Raw genomic sequence first — 6264 nt, 5'->3', positions numbered from 1 at the left:
TCAAATAAAGTTTAGTTTGCATAATATTGAACTTTCCAGACAACTGACAACATGCCACTCTGTGGGGGAATATATAGACACCTGAATTGATTATAAAAACTGCTTATTCCCAAAGAAGTCAAGAGGAAATGGAAAAAGGAATGTAAAAACGTGGCTCAAATAGAAAGACAGTATTACGACCAAATACATCAGTACACATATTAAGTACAAATGAGTTAAATGGTCCACTTAAAGGGCTAACAATTTTGGATTGGATTGAAAACAGCAACAATGATATCATCAATAATCACTATATGTTTACAAGACATAAAATCAAAGAAAGATTGGAGTAAAGAAAAGTAACAAAGATACAACTGGCAAATTCTAATTAAAATAGGTAAGCAGTAAATAAATACATAAAAAGCTGCTCTGGGGGTAAAATATTAGGCATAGTTGATTTCAAGGTGAGAAAAATTTCCTAAGAAAAAGAAGAAATAGTTTTTTTTTGATAAGAGACCAGTCTGCCAAGGAAATACCATCATAATACAGACCTTCAAAACATTTTTAGCATAGAACTTCTCTTCCAAATAAATGGGGGTAATCTGGGTCAGGTTCATCATTCCACTTGAAACATTGAACATATAAAAAATAAAAAATACAATGTTTTTCAAGACATAAGACATCAAACAATGAAGAACAGAAATCTCTGAAAGATACAAATTACATAAGATCTATAATTTCCCTAGCTTGATGCCTTGAGAGAGTTTCCAGGCTATAGCACAATTAAGACCAATTTAGGCAGAATCCAACAGACACCATGAGGAGAGGAAATGAATCTGGAAATCCAGGTGTACTCCCATAATTAAAATAATGTCCCGCCAAAGAAGTTCCTGTCCTAATCCTTGGAACCTGTGAATATTTTACTGTACATGACTAAAGGAACTTTATAAATCTGATTAAAGTCAAGAACCTTGAGATGTGGAGATTACCTGGATTAGGTGGGTAAGCCCCATTAAATCCCATCAGTCCTTAAAAATGAAGAATCTTTTTCTTCCGGAGATCAAGAAAGAGAATGGGAGAGATGGGATCATGAGAAGGTCATGATCTGCCATTACTGTGAAGATGGAAGAAGAGGGCCATGAAGCTAAGAATGTGGGCTGAAAAAGGCAAGGAAATTAGTTTTCCCCAGAGTCTCCAGAAAGGAATGTAGCCCTGTTGGCATCGTGATTTTAGAGCAGTGAAACCCATGTTACATGTCTGACCCATGGAAATGTAAGACAATACATTGTGGTGTTTAAATTCATGTAAAATAATAAATCTCGTCATTATTTTTTATGTCAGCAGTAGAAAACTGATAGTGATACCAGCATAGCTAGGGTTTGCAGGGCAGGCTACTAAAACAGAAGACAGTTCCCAGAGAGACAACTGAGAAGAGTATTCAGCTGAGTATAGATTGTCGTATATATGTAAAGCAATGGCCCAAATCAAGGGCAGAATTAAAGACAAAGGTGTCCAGAGTTCACAAAGAACCAGAAATAGTGTCTGTTCCCACCAGTCAGACAAAAATTTTATGATTCACAGGCCACTGGAAAGAATGTTTGAAGGTTTTTGCTTCAATAGGTGAGTATAATTAGACCTTCAATTAACATGACTGTGATACTATCCATAAAACAGTATAAGCAAAGACGAAAAAAATCAAACATTTCCAAGTGTCCTAACTACATATGAGAACAAAGACAAAGGGTAATTCTAGAAATACAATAATATCCAGCACCATATTTTAAAGTAACAAGGTAAAACTCATAATGACTGTTAGGCTACTATCCAATTAAAATTTGCTGGCATTTGCAGAAGCTGGAAAACGTGACCAATAACAAAGAGATCAATCAATCAGAACTAACTCGTAACTAATATAGATGCTACACTTAGCAGACATTCAGGCATTTAAGTAGTTAACAACTATATCACTGTGTTCAAAATTTCAGTAGGAACATGGGAGATATGAGAAAGACTACAGTCAAAAACGTCTATAGTTGAATGCTAAAATTTCAGAGATGAAAAAATACATTGTATGGTATTAATGGTAGATTATATGCTGAAGAAGAAAACATTAGTGAGCTTGTATACCTAGCAATATAAACTACCTGAAATAAAACAAAAAGAAAAGGGGGCGAGAAAAATGAACAGCGCATCAGTGAGCACCGTGTAGTTACAATGGGCTTTAACATCAGTGTAATTTAAGTTCCTGAAAAAGAGGAGAGGGACAATAGAAAAAAAAAAAAAAAAAAAAAAAAAAAAAAAAAAACACCTTATTGAGGAAATAATGGCTTGGGCATTTTCAAATTTGGTGAGAACAGTAAACCCAAAGGTCCAAAACATTTTAAAAGTTTCATGGACTAGAAGCATGGAGAAAACTACACCAAGGTACGTCATAATCAAATTACTCAAAAACAATAATAGAATCTCAAGAGCAGTCAGAAAGATAACACTTATTATTTTTTGTCATAAGGATGACAGTATGTTTCTTACCAGAAACAGAATAAGTCAAAAGGTAATAGAACTATGTTGTTATCTTATTAATATTATTTAATTTTTTTTATTAAGCAACATCATCTTTATTTTTCATACCTTTATTTCAGAATAACAAAAATACACAACATCCAATGCTGTTGTCAAAGCAGAGAGGGACTAGGGCTTGAGGCCCTTGTTTCTTGCATTAGACATAAGGACAGGAGGGAAAAACCACCAGACATCAGCAAAGGGAGCCAGGTGGGATAGGCCTCTCAAGGCTGTGAAGGAAGCCATGGGACCGCTATACAGAGGGCACAAGGCTTCCAAGTATAAACTCCTAATCTACTTCCTTTATGCGACACACATCCTCATCACACTCAAGAGGTGGGAACCTCATCAGGAATGGCAGCACTGGATTCCTCTGCTGCCACTTCGCCTTCATTGAAACCTGGACGCAGCCTGATCTTGCAGTGGATGCCACTGGTGTGGGTCTGGGGATCCTTGAGAGAGTAACCAGAAGAGAGCAGTGTGGTTTCAAACAGCAGGACCACCAGGTCCTTGACAGCCTTGTTGTGCTTGTCTGTCTCAGCCTTCTAAAGCAGTGTCTCCATAATGGCGTGGTTGAGGTTGATCTCCAGGAGCTTTTTGGCCATCATGTAGCCCACCATAGAGCTGTCCCGAAGTGCCTGGGCTTTCGTGAGCCACCCCATGTTGGCTGTCCAGCTGTAGGTGCTGGTCACAATGTAGCAGTGTGAAGACACAAGCCTGTTGGAGATAGCCACTTTGTAAATCTTCCTATGGAAGATTTATTTCATGAGCTTGCAGAGGTTCTCAAACTTCGCTTTGCTTTTCTCCATTTTTTCTCCTCCTCATCCTCAGGTAGCTTCAGACTCTCCTTGGTAACTGAGACCAGCTCTTCCCATCAAACTCCTTGAGCTGCTGCATGCAGTGAGCTTGGTCATGTGCACCTCCTCAAAGCCCTGCTTCCATCCTTGTTCCACAAAGCAGAGTTGGCAGCCTGCTCTCTGCTCGCATCAGTGATGTCATAGGTGGACTTCTGTGTCTCCTTCATGCGAGAGACATACTCTGATGGAAATTCCATCTAATCTCTAGACTGGAAGCCATAAAAACACAGCAGCTCAAACAGACATAGCTGGTTAGTGGAGTCCTCATGGGCTCTAAGCTTTAGGTTTTTAGAGAATGTCTCACAGAATTTCTTCTAATTCTCCTTGTCTTCTGCCAGCACAGAGAAGAGCTCAAGACACTTTTTCCTTTTTTCTTTTGTTCTTTTGTTTTGTTTTGTTTTGTTTTTGAAGCAGAGTCTCTGTTGCCAAGGCTGGAGTGCAGTGGCATGATCTCGGCTCACTGCAACCTCCACCTCCTGGGTTCAAGTGATTCTCCTGACTCAGCCTCCCAAGTAGCTGGGATTTCTGGCATGCACCACCATGCCTGGCTAATTTTTGTGTTTTTAGTTGAGATGGGGTTTCACCATGTTGACCTGGCTATTCTCGATCTCCTGGCCTCAAGTGATCCACCCGCCTTGGCCTGAGTTTACAGGAGTGAGCCACCATGCCTCACCTCAAGGCATTTCTTAACAATGTTTTCGCAAATGACTTTCAAGATTTTTCTGTGCTGGAGCCCTTCTAGGGAGATGTTCCAGGGCAGAGCTTCACAATCAATGACATTACACATCAAGTTGAGATACTTTGGTATCAACTTCTTACAGCTGTCCATGGTGAACTCACGATGGACACAGACTTTGACGTTGTTCTTTTTCTTCTTCTTGTCAAAGAGGTCAAAGGGAGCTCCTGACAAGGGATGAATAGCAATGCCCTGGATTCCAATTGACCTTCTACAGAGAAATGCTTGAATGCCAAGTGGACTTCCTAGTCATTAGTGAGGCTTTTGCAGAATTCTCCATACTCTTCCTGGCTGATGTCATCAGAGTTTCTGGTACAGATAGGCTTGGTCTCATTTAGCTCTTCCTGATGGATATATTTCTCCTTGATCTTCATGGTTTTCTTTTTCTTATCCTTACTGCTGTCATCCTCCTCATCTGAACCCATATCTTCAATCTTGAGCTTTTCCTCATCATCTTTACCTTCCTCTTCTTTCTCTCCTTTCTCTTTCTCTGTCTCATTGTCACTGATTTTTTTCTTTCATTCATTCCTTCTCCAAATAAAGGGTGATGGGATAACATATGAACTGGGATTGCTTCTTCACTGCTTATTTCACCTGCCTCTGTTCTAAGTACTGTCTTGTCTTTTTTAAGATGGAGGATCACTTTGGTACTCCAGCCAATGGGCTCACTATGGTCAGCACGTACAATGAAGGAATGCCCTACAGAAGACTGACTCCAAGGCAGGCTGTTCATCATTGCTGTGCTTTGAGATCACAACCACTTTCTCTGCCACCAGGTAGGCAGAATAAAAGCCAATACCAAATTGCCCGGTCATGGATATGAATACACCAGCCTGAAGAGCCTCCATAAATGCTTTAGTACCAGACTTGGCAATGGTTCCCAAATTATTTATTAAATCAGCCTTGGACATACCAATGCCTGTGCCCAGCAAGTCAGGATGTGTTCCTGAGGGTTGGAGATGATGTCAATGTTTAGCTCTTTACCACTGTCGAACTTGGAAGGCTCTCATAGTAAATCTTGTTCAAGGCATCAGATGCATTAGAAATCTTTTCCAAAAGAAAATCTCTTTGTTGGAATAGAAGGTATCGATGATGAGAGACATGAGTTGGGCAATTTATGCCTGAAAAGTGCCAATCTCTACCTCCTTCTCTTTATCAGGCATCATAAAAGGAAAAGGATTATGAGTACTGGAGAGCAAGGGCACTGCATGCCCGAGATGCATGCAGCACCAAGGCTGCACGAGGGTGACTACTGGAACAACATATTTAAAATACTGAGAGGAAAAAAACCCAGCACCTTAGAATGTCAAACTCAGCGAACATATCTTTAAAAAATAAAGGCAAAATGAACACTGATTTTAGATGCCAACCATGAAAGAATTCACCAGGAGACCCACACGAGAAAAAATGTTCAAAGTATGCCTTTAGGCAGATAGGAAACGATGTAAGATGAAAGAAGAATATATGAGATAATGTTCTTATTTTAAGGCTCTTGGAAAGATAATAAGCCAATAATGATCGAATGTGAGGTTTATGACATATGTATAGGTAAATATATAATAATAGCATAAGATCAGGAGAGAAGAAAAAGAAGTATACAATTGTAATTTCCTATATTATACCAGAAGTGGTATAATATGTCTTGAAGGAATACTATAAGTTAAACATGAATACTAACAATCCTAAAGCATCACTAAAACCACAAGATAGAGCAAGCACCAATAAGTCACAAAGAAGATAAAATGGAATACTAAAGAGTATTGAATTACTTCAAAAGCATTTATAAAAGAGTAAAAGGGAAAACAATCAAATAAAAAAACAGATAGGAGAAATGGAAAACAAAATCTACATGTGAAAGCTAGATTTATCAGCTTTCACATTACATTAGCTACAGTTTAAGCATCCCAATTAAAAGGCAGAGATAACCAAGTTGGATTAAAAAAAAAAAAAAAAAAAAAGTAAGACACTATTACATGCTGCCTGGAAGAAACATATCATAAATTTTAAAAATAGAACAAAAGGTGGCAAAATGGAAAACTATACCATGCTAATCCTGAAGAAAAGAGAGCTGGTATGGATGTGTTTTTATCTGACAAATAGATTTCAGAGCAATCAAAAAATTCAAATAAAGAA

The 6264-nt window shown here is 38.5% G+C and overlaps 1 pseudogene; it reads right to left on the bottom strand.

Annotated features, from left to right (window-relative positions):
* Positions 1-2827: 2827 nt before the first annotated feature.
* On the bottom strand, positions 2828-5294 carry LOC111549923 (annotated as a pseudogene).
* Positions 5295-6264: the final 970 nt, after the last annotated feature.

This window comes from Piliocolobus tephrosceles, chromosome 9 (genome assembly GCF_002776525.5).
Source record: "Piliocolobus tephrosceles isolate RC106 chromosome 9, ASM277652v3, whole genome shotgun sequence".
NCBI lineage: Eukaryota > Metazoa > Chordata > Mammalia > Primates > Cercopithecidae > Piliocolobus > Piliocolobus tephrosceles.
This window is presented reverse-complemented; position numbering and strand designations above follow the sequence as displayed.